Source organism: Corvus cornix, chromosome 2 (genome assembly GCF_000738735.6).
Source record: "Corvus cornix cornix isolate S_Up_H32 chromosome 2, ASM73873v5, whole genome shotgun sequence".
NCBI classification, from domain to species: domain Eukaryota; kingdom Metazoa; phylum Chordata; class Aves; order Passeriformes; family Corvidae; genus Corvus; species Corvus cornix.
Window position 1 is genome coordinate 72555809 of NC_046333.1, and position 14306 is coordinate 72570114.

A 14306-nucleotide genomic window follows, 5' to 3' on the forward strand; every position below is an offset into this window, starting at 1 on the left:
GTAGACCTTATTTCTTTATTTATTGATATGCAGTTCCACCTTAGGCCCCCATTTACTATCTAAGCAAGATAGTAAGCGTGTGTTACATGTATTGTGGGAACCCAGAATCCGCAGAATATTTCTCTGCCTGTTTTGAAGGGTTCTAACCCCCTGAACAACACTGTTTTTGGCCTTTGTCCATGGGAAAGTTTGCCTAGCCTCTGGGAAGAATTTGAATCTACAATTGTAGAGGGATTCCTTATGGAACAGGGGCATATGATACCCATGGAAAGATTGGACAACCCAGGGTTGCTGAGGAAAAGCCCCTGAACAGGCCCCTGGCTGCAGGCAGGCCTGGAAAGCACCTGGCTGCAGGCAACCCTGAGAGTCCTTGGCAAGTTATGCACTGGTCGGCTCCCCTGCTGCTTAGAGGCCATCTAGAGGGACTGGGTGTGAATCTCTGCAAAAGTAGATATAAGCTTGCATAGTTGAACAAGAAAACGGAGAACGATGCTTAATCATATCGGTGTATGTGTCGTTTATCTGGCCAGCTCTCCAGACTCGGTCCCTAACGTACAATGGTGTGAATTAAATGATAGAATACTATGTAAGATTGTCACAGGGTGAAAAATTTAGAGGTTTTGGGTTTGTTAATGTAGTAAATAGATAAAAGCAAAAAAACCATCAAAATGGAGGATTGTTGTTGTTCTCCAAACCTTCTTCTTCTTCTACTACTCCATATTCTGCAGTAAAAGTAGTTTGGGATGACTGGGCAAAGAATTCTGCAGTTCCTGGCTGTGTTACTAAATAATTGGTAGAAAAGTAAAAGTAATGTACATTTTTAGTAACCATTGGTTGATTTACGTTTAAAAAGGCTATGAAATCTTGATAAGTTGTCTTCTTGCTGCATTCTCTGCTCTGTGCTATGTCTAAGCCACGCCAGTGGCTTGTACTCCTTAGATAAGAATTAATAAACACCTGTCTGGAGACTGAGAAGCATGAAGTCACATTCACCTCCTTTTTTCTCCTGGCACAAATCTGAACATCTCCCCCATCAGGGAAGACAACAATTAATGACGCGGACAGCGACAACGTATTTGTGAGAGACTGAAACAGTTAACGGCTTATTTACATGAGAAAGCTCACAAAGAGCCAAGATGTGATAATTGTTTTTCCCTTGGGCCCTTTTACCTTTGTGGTAGATACCATTTGTGGCAGGACCATCAAATCAACACTCAATGGATTTTTCCTTCTTTTTAATAATTGGTCTGTTGTGGGCCAAATTTTCACTTTTCTCTTTATAGGGACCTATCAACAGATGAGATGGAGCTGTGTGGAACCACTGAAACTTTCAATTGCCACCAAATTGCCTGTATTATAAGTTTGTTGATATTTGTTTGTGTTTTCATTGCATGTGACTTGTTGGGAGACCAAATATTAGTCAAACCATTTTACATAGTGTTTGATTTTTGCCAAGTTTATTTTGTCTTTTTTACTGGGAAAAAAATTACATGCGAAAAGCTTTTACTTGCGTTATATGTATGTATAATTTTGTCTCAACCAAATTTAGCCTGGGAGTGTATATAAATCCCCAATAACCCAGAAACCTCATGCCAAATTCACCAAACAAATTATGAGTGGGCCTGGTCTGTGAAACAAATCCTTGTCTCCACACATTCTCTACAAGGGGCCTCCAAGGCCCACACAAGAGGAGTGGTAGAATGGGAAGTGGAGAAATTGGACTATAAGAGCCAGAAGCTGAAACTACCTAATGGAGAGACAATGTGCTGGAAAGTGAGGAGCCCTGGAGATAAATTAGAAACTGCCCTTTTACCTTATAATAAATTGAACCACAGGAGCAGCTGAACCTGAAGAAACCTGGTACATCTCAGAGCTGAGAATGTTTATCTGGGACATGTGTAACTGTTGGGGTTATCCATCAGGATACTATGACTGTCTAAACCAAGATGTCAGATGCAATGGGTCTTATGAATAATTAGACATGATGTTGTCCTATGGCATTCCCATCACCCATGACCCTGACCAAAGAAGGGTCTGGAATTCAAGTAAAAATTCAGAGGAAGTTCCCCAGTGTGATCTGTATGAGCATTCACAGGTCAAATATTCAGCTCTGTGAGGAATGGTAGGGGCATGTTCAGATGGGAAAATGTATTCCCACTTGAACATGTATGATATGGCTGGACTCTGATGTACTATTGAGTTTCCTACCATGTATCCTAGGAGGGTTTTTGCCTCACCACATAATAAAAGATCCAGGGAAAATAATGAACCTCAAGCACAACCCAAACGGACTGTGCATGGAGTCCAAGCCTTGCCTGAGACTCAAACTGACAAAAGCTAGATTTCATTATGTTGATCATCTGTATGATTCAGGGTACAACAAAGTCATGGTTGAGAAATTTACTCATATACTGAAAATATTACATAGAGAGGGAAAACATGAACTGAAAAGCAGAGAGTGGACAACTAAAGAGCCAATTCTACCACCTTTGCCCTTTTCAGAATAAGTCTGAGTAAATATGTCTTTCAGCATACTCTAAATGTCAGTGGAGCTTGGTATCCCAGACAAACCAGAAGGTAGTCTGCAAAGTGAAAATTTGCAATGGACTCATGGGGAAACCAGCTAGTAGATTTTTTCACTTCTTTGTAAAAAGGACAAGAACTGTTGTATTTTGAAATTTTGTTGGGTGTTTTTTGGTTTTGTTTTTTTTTTTTTGGGGGGGGGGCTGATTTTTGGAGAGGGGGTTTTAGGGGTGGGGCAGGGTTTGGTGTGAAATTATCATCTCTGGTTCAAAATCAACAGCATCAAATGCACTTCATTATGTTTTCCTATAAGAGTTTTCCTCAAAATAAATATAGGGAAGAACCTGTCTATTTCAGACCATAAAATTGGTTTGATTGGGAAGTATGTACCATAAATGAGAGTGAAGGTGATGTTGGTAAAATTTGCCACAGCTGAGCGATAAATAATTACCTGGGAGAAAGAGCACAATATGATGGACCCTCAACATGCATTTCAATTATGGGTTTTAATTGCCTTTTGAATCCTATAAAAATCAGTGGCCTACAACCCTTTAGCTTTTTTTTTCCTATCTGTACAACTGTGCCAGCATTTGTCTAGCTCCTGTGAAACAGTAGAGGACACAGTGTCTTTTAGCAGGGGATGAAAAAATTCTAAAATCTAGATTAGCATATCATCTTGAATTTTGTCCTATTAAAAAACTCAGCTTGGCAAAAAAGTAACTTAGATTTATCACCTAAGATAAGCAAAATGAGGATGAGTTTAAAAAAAAACAAAGAACATTTGAAATATGAAAGAATACATAATAATGCATGTGCAGCTCTCCTTCCAGTATTTATTTGTCAGTGATGGAAAAAAACAAAACAACAAAACACAAGCAACAAAACCACTACCCTTTACAGCTGTAAAGAAAAGAAATTGAAGGTTTTTATTATTTGATAGACCATTTAGTACTGTAAGTCAAACGGCCCCTAAAATTATTTCTGGTTATTTAAGGGATCTTTGATTTTTGAAAGCTCTAGGGAGTTAATTTTTTGATGCCAAAGATCCAAATTAAACTGTGACACTTCACTCCAGGGTCCCACAGATTTACTATGGAATAATTTCTTATTCATTATATGGATGAAACACACTAAGAATTTCTCTGTTTTCATAAAAAAAACGCATATGTGTGTGTTTATATAAATTCATCTGTATGGTTTAGAATAACTCTTCCAAAAGCCAATTGAAAATGTTCAGAGGGCTTGTCAACAATTCATTCAGCAACTTAGAATTCAATTTATTAGCTCTTTCATGAGATGTTATCACTCTTACCTGAAGCTTAGTTGTTGCCCTTTAGTAGTTTGGTCTTAACACAGATCTTTAGTCCTGACCCTCAGTGCTCTTTCTTTCCTCTGAAGGTACCAGCTGTGCTTCTTACCTGCATGTGTCAAATATTCAGCCTACATTACTGGAGTAGATGGTATTCATAAATGCAGTTGTTAACTGTGCTGATGAGGTCAAACTGTCTTCAAGAGGTCATGGAAACTGGAGGAAAGGAACAAATGAAATAACTGAAGGACAGGCTGGGAGAGTTGGGGTTGTTAGGTCTTGAAAAGAGAAGGCTCTGGGGACGCCTTAGAGCACTTTCCCACACCTAAAAAGGGCCTACAAGAGAGATAGACAGAGGCTTTCCACAAGAGCATGCAGTGAAAGGGGTTGTGGCTTCAAACTGAAAGAGAGTACTTTAGCTCAGGTATGAGGAAGAAATTCTTTATTGTGAGGGTGGTGAGGTGGACAGGCTGCCCAGAGAAACATCCCTGGAAATATTCAAAGCCAGGTTGAATAAGATTTTGAGCAACCTGGTCTAGTGAAAGGTGTCCCCCCTGTGCCTGTGGCATGGGGATTAGAACTAGATGGTTTTCATGGTCCCTTTCAACCCAAACCATTCTATGGTTCCATGATTCTCTGATATTAAAAACTTTCGATAATTGTAGGCAATCCTGTGAAAATGTATTCATCTTTATGAAAAACAAACAAACAAACAAACAACCTCCTCCTGCCATCCCCTTCCAAATAACATAAAAAGGTCTTTTTCATGACTCTTCTTTGAATTTATATTGAAATATTTGGAATTTATTTGAAATGCCTGTTGAATGTGCGGAAGAAAAGAGGATTTTCTGTGCTTCAACAGGAAGTTCAAGAAAAAGGTTTGCTTTCCAGAAGCTTATGCAAGGTAGTTTGGTTCCATTAAATTCATTCTGATCCTGGATTGAGGAACTAAAGGAAGTTATGGAGTCAGGCAGAAGACTCACTGCGGTATATAGCTGCAGATCACTCCAGACCACTCTGTGGACAGCAGACCTATAATGGAGATTCTATTTGCATCTGCTCAGCCCAAGCTACAGATAAATTACTCCAGATTTCTAGCCTTTTTATCTTTCTTTGGATGCCTGACCTTTTTACTTATCGTGTCTCCATTTAATCCCCAAGTCAGCAGTGAATAAACAAAGAAAATACCTATCACTTGTTCATATCATCAGTTTGCCAAACCCAGTCCTCTTCCCTTCTCTCTAGGCTTGTACTCACAGTGTTAAAGTTCTCATAAACTGTTGCATTGAGAAATGACATCACTAATGTAAGTCTGGGTATTTTATACGCATAAATATTTCCCTCTACATAGCACAATAACAAACAATTTTTGGACAAAATGATAGAATTTTTATGGAATGATAAAAATTTTAGTTTTGTGTGGGGTGTGTGTGTGTGTGTCCCATTACTACTACAAACAAATCCTAGCCAAAATTACTGTAGTCAAATACCCATTCTATCTGAAAATGAGACATCTTTGGGAAAAAAAAAAAAAATTGAAAGTACTAATTTTTTTAAAAATGCAATACATTAAATGTAAAATATCCAAAAAACCATTAATCTCTCTGGGATTATTTCTTTCCATCTTATATATAAATTGAAATTTTTGTCCAATATTTATGTCCCATAGTTTATCATGACACCAAGAGAAGATATGTACAAAATTATTCTCAAATCAAAATGGAAAGCACAATTAGAAATACAAATAAAGGAAGAACAGAAGGATAAAACTAAGTACCTATGCAGTATTCTTATGAAGTACCACAAAATAATTTCCCAAACAATATATTTTTGTTATTATTTTTAGCCAAAATATAAGCACAGTAATTTTCAATTTAGGGACAATCATCCTTCACTTCCAAGTTTTTACTGTAAAAAAAGTAATTTTTCTCTGAATAAAACATGAAAAACAATTAAGGAATGGTAACAAGTACCCACTCCGCCGATTCTTGGTCTCTTGAACCAACCACTAGTACCTGAAAACCTGGTGCAATAATGTCCATGGTGAGATTCCCTTTTGTACAGTAGAGAACAGTCACATACAGTTTTCCCTTATAAGGCAAGGTCCTGGCTGATTCTCCTTTTTTCCCTCAGTTTCTGGTGAATAAATGTTCATACCCATGTCCTGTAGATATAAATACAGATTTCTTATATGGATTATCTACATCTTGTAAAAACATTAAGTAACATTTCTTATGACAAAAGTGTGTTCTGCTTTATGTATGCTGAGTCAAAACTATGCCTATGGGCAGAATAACAGTAGCAAAGATTTGTTGCTGGGATCTACAACAGTGCAAGCTGGTCTAGATGGTGAGCAATATTTACAGCAATAATCTCGTAATAGAACAGTAAAAACTTTTTGTATTTTTAAAAGCTCAAGTTTCAGCACTCCTGTTGCAGAGAAAACCTATCACTCAAATATTTCCTGACCTCCACTGTATGCAAATGTGAAAACAAATCTATAACTATAGCCAAAACCCTTATGTTTATTCATAACTAAACTACTCACAGACTGCTCATTAAATGCAGCCATTACATACTAGGTTGTGAGCCCTGGCTCCAGGTTGCAGAGTACATTTTACCTTTCGCCCCCTTATTTTAATTAAACTTAGGAAAAAGATCATAATTTTGTTTAATGTGCCTAAATTTGAGTAACTGAGAGCATTTCTGAGGATTGTCAGCACTGAAAATCATACATAGTTTTGTCACCTACTGACTGCTAATATGTCACAAGGAAACCAACTGCCCCTGTGAACCACAACCTTCTGTCCTAAAAGTGTCTGAGACGTTCTGTAAGCAAAGTGGTTTTAAACCCAGTCATGGATGTATTTACACAAAGTCACATTGACTGTCACTACAGAGAACACAGCAACATCCTCAAAGACCAGCTTGCATTTATATTTGCTGCCTGCACATTTAATTTATCTCCTCTCCTATTTGTGAATGCCTTTTTCTGCAGAGCGCACCTTGGATCATGTACAAGCAGATGCTAATTAGAGGGGCTCTTGTCTCTGCTGTCAGATCCAGGCTATCCTATCTGGCCTTGCAAAGAGGGGCGACTGGGACAGGTCCATATCCTTCCCACCAGCACCACGATAGATCATCTGCTAGCAGAGCAGATGGGATTGTAGATGGCCTGAGTTAAGCTTTATGCTGGCAGCCTGCGGAGGAGACACAGAGCCAGAAGACACGCCAGATCATGAGCACAGTCCCAGGTTTGCTTTGTCAGAAAACACAACAGTGATTAACCTCAGTGGTGTTTTACCTACAAGGATCAAGACCACAGCTGGTAACACACAAGATATGGAATTAATGCAGAAACAACACACTGAAGCTGTATACCTAGACAGGTTTTCTGGTTAGGGACATTAAAACAAAATCATTACTTGAAGGAAGAAAATTGCATGTTAGCAATATTACTTGGCTTGACTAGAGAAATGCCTTGCAAGAGCCTTTATGGAGTCTTGTCATTCTGTACAACAAAGAGTTGTGTTTTGCACACTTAAAGCTCAACTTTTCAGTTTCATCCTTTTTTGAGGTGGTAGTGTTTTGAAGAAAAAAAAAAAAAAAAAGACACAGGCAAGGCAGATTTTTTGTTTGCCGGTTTGTTTTTAAAATTATTGTCAAAATATTCAGAACAGTGTAAAAGCATTCCCTAAATTGTGCATCCACAGGATGGTTCCTTCTCAAAAGTAGGTCATAACTACTCATAAGTGTTTATGCAGTAAAAAATGCATAATGATCTATCATTCTGCTCTTTTATTTATTAATTTAATATTTATGTGTTCTAAAAACTAAATTGACCTTTCTAGGGTATCAATCAGCCATTTATTTGGTTGGTTGGTTGGTTGGTTGATTGTTTTGTTTTTTTTTTTAGATGTGCTTATGAAATTAAGATATTCAAAGATTTTCTGAGAGCTTACGTAGGATATGCAGGAATCTATTAGATACTAATGAGATTCAATAAATGAAAACCTAGTATTTTTGTTACGTGTGGCTTTCACATATGTTCACACAGGTACTTTTCATTTAAAAAATATTTCCAGGTCTTAATTAACTAAACAGAAACATACCAAATGATTGTGTTAGTTTATCCACAATATTTGTGATAACTAGGAAAACATATAGGAAAAAAATTTATTAGAGTAGTAGAGTGTATTCATGACAGATATGAATTTTTAAACAATTGTATTTATTGAGGAGCCTTGATGTCCTTAGAAAGATATTATCTGATGTTAATGGATACAGTGGAAAGTGTTCTAGAATGAGAAAATATAAATATTTTTACTCTCTGAATGTTTTATCTGTCTTCTACATATGGAATATTGCTTTGCTAACACTGTATTCTCTGGTGCATTAAGCAGTTTGCTATTTGCAAGTAATTTCCAATTTCTCTGTTCCAGGGAGTGGCACAGATACACCAAAAAGACTAAATGTTTCATATTGTTTGTTTCTTAATTTTGTCTCTGTGCTTTTTTCCCTACTGCATTTCTTGTTCAACTCTTCCCACAAATACTAAATCACAAGAGAAGTGATTCTCTTTATACATTACTTGTTTGTTTTGTCATTATTTATTCTAGCTAAAGGTGTTTCTTCTTAGTATGCACCAGCTAGGGCTGATTTTATTTTTTTTATGCATATTTGCATGCTGTCCTTCTGATAGCTATTTCTCTGGCTTCGTTATCCCACTGAAAGATCAAAAGCAAAATTTTTTATGCAAGGAGTGTGATGCAGAAACATGTTTATCTCACCTCAAGATCACGTCTACCTACTAAAACAGAAAGCGACTGGATCCAAATCTACTATTTTAACCTGTTCACAGGCCACCATTCAGAAAAGAAAAAATAACTACTTTCCTTTCTTAATTCTGAAAACTCACCTTTTTTTTCCTGGTGTTCATGAAAAATGAACCTACATTTAGAAGAACATTCTATCATAAACCCAAAAATATGAGTCCTGAGTGCTAATGGACAGTGTAGAGCCCATCCAAGCATATTGAAGACTGCATATTTCTATATCCATGGCTTACATTTTTCTACATTAGGCTGCATCTGCAGCTCTACTGCTGAGGCTGTGCAACTGGCCTTCACCTTTAGCACTGTGTAGTATCTGCTAGTACCAACAAACTTTGTCATCTGACTATTTCCTTGATATTGAGCAAAGCATCTCCAGGGCATACTCCTGTCTTCTTTGCTTAAAAAAAAAAAAAAAAGTCATTTATTTCAGTGCTTTGTTTCTTATCTTTTAATAAGTTATTTATCCATGTGGAGACTGGCTCTCTTATCTAGCTCATGGCAGCTTAGTTTCTTTAAGAGCCTTTGCTGAGGGATTGTGTTGATTGCCTTTGGAAATCAAAGGATGTCATATCAACCTTTGTGCACAGGCTTGTTGCTTCCTTCAAAGAACTGCCATAGATTTGTGAGTTCTGTCTCTAAAGAAGACACTAGTTCTATTTTTCACACTAACTCTTACCAGTTTTCCCAGAAGAGACAGAGGTGAGCATCATTGTTCTGTGCTACGCAGGTGGAAGATGCTGGGGTCTGCCCTGGAATGCTTTAAAAAATGTTGACTTGAAGATATTTACTATCTTCAAGAGGCTGGAAACCACAGCCAGTAACTCACCTGCCACTAATATCAGTACCTTCAGGTCTGATAGGAGAACATTTGTTGGTCCTTGTTTACTAATATTTAACAAGACAATTACTTGTACATATTTCTTAGGCCATTTCACAGACAGATCGAGCGGAGATGCAACTGGCAGAGGCTTAGAGGACAACCATACACCATTCAGCATAGTTTCTGGGAACACTTGAAAAAATCAAACTCATATCAGCTTTAATTGTTTTTGCAGTGTTGATATATAAAAGTAACTGGTTTGTACAGTAGGCTTCTACAGGGCATTTTACCTAATCCTGCATAACAGGCTGAATTAAATTAACATTATACAGTATCAGTGGAAACTTTATTAATCATTTTAAAAGTAGTTTAATGCTAGATCTCAGTGGTAATTTTAATGAGAAACAAGGATAATGTTAATAGAGTTCTACGGGAATCTATTCCTGGCCTCATGTTATTTTTATCTACAGTTTAAGTAAAAAATTGTAGAATAATAATAATTTTTTAATACTGCCAAAATGTGAGCTCAAATATCTAGGAAGAAAATCCCACTCCAATAGGTAAAGGTGAAAAACAGTGTCACACAGCATCAGTGAACAGACTTTCAAAACTAGCTGATAGTGTTACACTTCAGGTTAACAGGTGAACACAATGTCCAGATAGTCACATCTGAAAGTGGAGCTACTTCCTGTGGAAACACCTGTGACAAACCCAGCAATTTACTGATTAAATTATTTCAGGTTTGACATCAATCATAAAAAAGGGACGTGGATAACTGGAATTTATTAAAAAAAAATCAGACATATTAAAAAGTAACATGAGAGACAGAAAAATTGCCTTCTAGTGAAAAAATTGGCAAATTCTACTTCCATAGTTTACCCACAAGAAGGTTGTTTTTTTTATCTCAGCCTTGAAGTACCAACCCAGGGAACTTATTTCTAAAAGCAGGTGACTCTTTAATTTGAATGCAGGAAAAGAAAATATAATGAAGCACAATCGCTGGAGGCTGAACCTTGTCAGACTAGAAAAAAACCAGGACATATTTTCATAAGAACAAGTAATTAATTAATTTTTCATGATTTGAAGGTACTGGATCAAGCTCAAGTGTCTTTCTATAGCTTAGAATCTATGAAATTCAGACAATTTGTACTGTCTTATGCAGAGGTTCATATGGCCCATTTAATCTTGAAATTTATACATTTCTAGATACATTGTGTACTTGAAAAAGAAATTATGATGTATGGAAATGTAAGCTTTAAAGTCATCAATTATACAATTTTAGCAATTTTTTTTTTTTCCATTTTCTTTTCCTGCTTTCATACTGGAAAAAAATATTAAACTAAATCAGTATTGTTTCACTGGAATGTAATTAAGGAAATAAGTAAAATATATATTCTGAATAAATAGAACAGCATGTGTTAAAGTTCAGATAAAATGCTTGACAAAACCTAGTCCTACTTTCTTTCTTTGTTTTCTCTACAATTATTTCTGTTTATATTGTGCTATTTCCAAATGATCCAAACAGGAGCAAAGTCTCATTGTCCTAGGTCACAGAAGGGCTTAAAATTAACCCATAGAGAATATAAAGCACAAAACCATGGCTGTTTTTTATTCTTCTACATTCTTAGCAGTAGTTAATGGTTCTTAGGAGCCCTGACTCAGAAAGAAAAGGTTTCAGACATTGGAAAATTTAAGGAAGTTGCAGGACTTGGAGACGGTTATTGATAGCACAAATTTTAATGGAAAAATGTACACCATTATAGGGCATATTACTTTATCCAGGGATGTCCAGTTCAAGAATTTTAATTTTTTTTTTTGCTATACCATGAATTTTTATGCCTATTATAAACCTCCCCAACAAGTTACATGGAAATTACAGGGATAGGGACAAACAATAAGTATTTGTAATAAATCAGTGGTTGTTCCAGCCTACACCAGTGTAAAAGGTTTTTTAAATGCAAGTTGCACTGCCCTGAGTTGTGTGTGTATATGTGTTCCAAGACTGGATCAGCTGGCAAAACTGTACAGAAACACAAGAGGCTTTAATGCTGATAGCTGTTAGATACCATGATATAAAGAGATCCAAACTCTAAAGCTGTTGTTATGCCTTTCCTGAAGCATGGTCTGACAATGTCATTCATGATAAGGAGATGTCACAGCAGCTGTTCAGGATAAGCACCAGGCAAACCCACATACTGGCAACACAGACCAATAAATAGCAGCTTCCCACTTAGTAATATCCTCAAACTGACATGATGCCTTGTAAAGAAATTCTTTCATCTTCTCATTTTCCACAGTCTAAAGAAAGTGGCCTTTCACATCCGTAACCAGGTGCTCTATTAGTGGACAGATCTGACACACCAGAATAAGCAGTGTTTTAACTTTCTGGAGCAAACACTTATAGGAAAAAATCTGTCAAAATGAAGCATCAACTTTGAAAATTAGAAAGGAGCACTTCACTGCAACCCCACCCCAAAAGAATAGGAAACATTGGGTTTAAAACAGAATTAGCAATACCATTAGTGTGCCCCAATCTTTTTTTCTTTTGTTGAAGTTTTTATTTTAGAAAGTTAAGCTTTTCTGTTGATTTTTTTTTTTTTTTTTACACAGATTCGAGCATTTCCACGTGTGAAGATATGGAAGGTAATTATGCAAATACATTCAGTGAAAATTGGGGTGCGTGGGAAGTGACTTCAGCAGTGAAGAAGAGCAATAAAAGATAAAATATAAAGAAAAAAATAAGAAAAGTTAAAGATCAATATGCGTTTGTTGTGAAAGGTCATGAAAATAGAAATTTCAAGAATCTTGAAATACACCATTTGTTATATAAACATTCTGGTCACCAGCACAGAAATGGCAGATGTTTTGTGCTTGTGATCTGATAATTTTTAAACTATGGTATCCTTTGGAGTTGCAATAAAAAGCAACAGGTAGTGGAAAACAAGCTCTCTTGAATTAAAACAGATTGAGAAAAGCATAAATGAAGAGTGATATCTCACTCTTTTATCAGTCTGTGCTACCGTTTCCATTTTCACAAGCTCCAAAAATTGTGTTCCTTTTGGTAGTTTTATTACTTGGAAAGTTGATAAGGAAACAGCTGTAAGGTTTATACCCAAAATGATAACTATGAGTTTCTATCTTTCTCTCTATAAACTGATAGTCTTCTTTCTGTCAATTGTGCTACAGGACCTTTTTCAAAGAACAGTACCAATATAATTTTGGGTTTTCATCAGGTGTCATGGCTTCTAACTTGACTGGAATTACTTGTTGCAGTGTACTTTATGCTGGGCAAATGGAGAACCTGTAAAAGTCCCTACATTTGAATGCACACAGTACCTGTCCCATGTCACATTCCGGCTTAAAATGTTAGCCAACCAAAAGATGTGTTTAACATTTACTTCAATATTGGTGATCAGATTTGCAGTTCTGTATACATTGGGCAGATTTTATGTTACAGCACACTTAAAGGTATACTGAGATTCTGCTAAAACAAATCATTCACACCAACAGCAAACTCAGTGGTTAAATATGACCTACCATATATTCCAAATTCAACAGAAATGAAATTAAAATATAAGACAACTTGAGTATTCAATGTCTTTATGATACAGGCCTATCTGCATTAGCTTTGGAGACATCCTACAGACCTGATTTAAATTAAACACCAGGCTTTCACATAACACAATGTAGGCAAGACAAATCTTGACTTCTATTGCACTATCTGTAAAACATTATAATACTTCTCTAAATCACAGGCTCAAAACAGTAAGACTAATTTAGATCTTGGTGCTCAAATATTAAGCCAACAGAAGCCAGAAAAATGTTTGAATATAAATTTGCAATGTAAAAAAAAAACCAAAAACTTCATCTGTTTTATCTCTCTTTTCAGAAAGAAAGGTATTTTTATTACATTTCTTGTCCAGTCCCAAGAAAGATTTCAGTATTAAATGACAGCTAGGTTTAGCATACCTTTCAAGATTTGGACTCCTGTTTCTGTATTTTTCTGACTAAAATCTATCCTTGCTAAAATTCAACTCAGGCATGTGTTTGCACACAGAGTTCACAAGAATAAGTAGGTATAAAAATGTGTATTCTAATTGTTCCCTCACCATGTAGGGTTAGGACTAGATAGTAAAATTTCCTTTGAAATATAAGGTACTGCAAGTGTAAGCAACACAGACAACTGCAATAGTAATTTAAACAAAGTCTACAGTTCTCTAAACAACTATGAAGTGAACATATTAACAACTGCCTCAAGTGAGAGAAACATTGAGTTCTGGAAATGCTGAGAGACTGGCACTATACATTATGTCTGAAAACTACTAAGGGGAGGTTTCAAAGTTAACAAATGAACCCATTTTAAGGGAAATTGGAGCCTATCTATTTCCCTTCAAATGTAGTAGTGTAATGGTTTTATAGGGTTCTTGCATATATGAGATAGAGAAAGAGGGGGAAAATGTGATCCTTTCAGGGGAGTAGGACTTGAAAGAGGACAGAGAGGTTTATACATTAACTGCAGTTTACCCTCCAAACAAATTTATATAACTGTAAACAAAGAGTTCCGCTTATCTAGTTAGGAAGAAACAAATGCATATAATAAAATGTTAATTAGTAGATATAATATAATTTGGGTTTCATCAAAAATTTAACATCTTAAATCAATCTTTTATATACTGGCAGGACGTCTGCCTCTTTCATTTCTGGGTAACAACATCATTTTTTTTGTTGAAGAAGGCTCTCATTAATGTGTGCATCTTACCATTTCCTGTTTTTCTGACTTTTTGTTCGTATTTCTTAGGGAAACAAGTAGAAAATAAAA